Source organism: Clupea harengus, chromosome 17, assembly GCF_900700415.2.
Source record: "Clupea harengus chromosome 17, Ch_v2.0.2, whole genome shotgun sequence".
Lineage (NCBI taxonomy): Eukaryota > Metazoa > Chordata > Actinopteri > Clupeiformes > Clupeidae > Clupea > Clupea harengus.
Genome location: NC_045168.1, coordinates 16,616,468 through 16,617,532, shown reverse-complemented (window position 1 = coordinate 16,617,532; position 1,065 = coordinate 16,616,468).

Here is a 1,065-nt window from a genome sequence, read left to right as displayed (position 1 = left end):
CCATTTTGTCAGGAGCAGTGCATTGCCCCAGTCTCTTGGAGGCTCCTGTCTGTTGCTGTGCTGCTCCCAGACACACACACACACACACACACACACACACACACACACACACACACACACACACACACACGCTGCACTGCTTCCAGACAGCTGAGGAGTTAAATATAGAGGAGTGACTCATCAGGCGAACACGTGTCAAGAGAAGAGTGCCGGGCTCTGTTCACACATCCCCACATCTGATCTGATCACACACACACACACACACACACACACACACACACACACACACACACACACACACGCTGCACTGCTTCCAGACAGCTGAGGAGTTAAATATAGAGGAGTGACTCATCAGGCGAACACGTGTCAAGAGAAGAGTGCCGGGCTCTGTTCACACATCCCCACATCTGATCTGATCACACACACACACACACACACACACACACACAGACACACACACACACACGCTGTTTGCAGATCCCCATGTCTCATCTGAATGTTTGAGGTCACTTCCAGCAGCTGGAGATCTGACGCAGTGTTACATCAGAGTTCTCAGGAACACACACACACACACACACACACACACACACACACACACACACACACACATTGTTAAGAGATGTCCATGTCTGATCAAACTTTAGGGTTGTCAGCAGCACACAGAGATTCACACAGAGTTACATCTTGAACAATCCTATACAACAAACAAACATGGCTGCTGCAGACATAGCCAAACACAGGGCCTCCACTACTAGGAAAGACCTGCATGCATTTCCAGCTGAATGGTGTGACATTCTGATTAAGCTTCTAAAAACATGTACGACACACTAAAACACATTAAGACTGAGGACATTGGAAACGTTTCCAATTGCGTCTTTTTAAGCCCTGTTTATAAGAACGGTGGATTGGTGTGGACGTGATGAGGACAGTGCTCTCAGTCATCACTGCAGCAAATGAAAAGCCCTTGTGATAGGTCAATGTCCCGCTGTGCAGATGCACATTAAAGCCCTTGTGATAGGTCAATGTCCCGCTGCAGATGCACATTAGCTGTTCATGTGCTTTCCT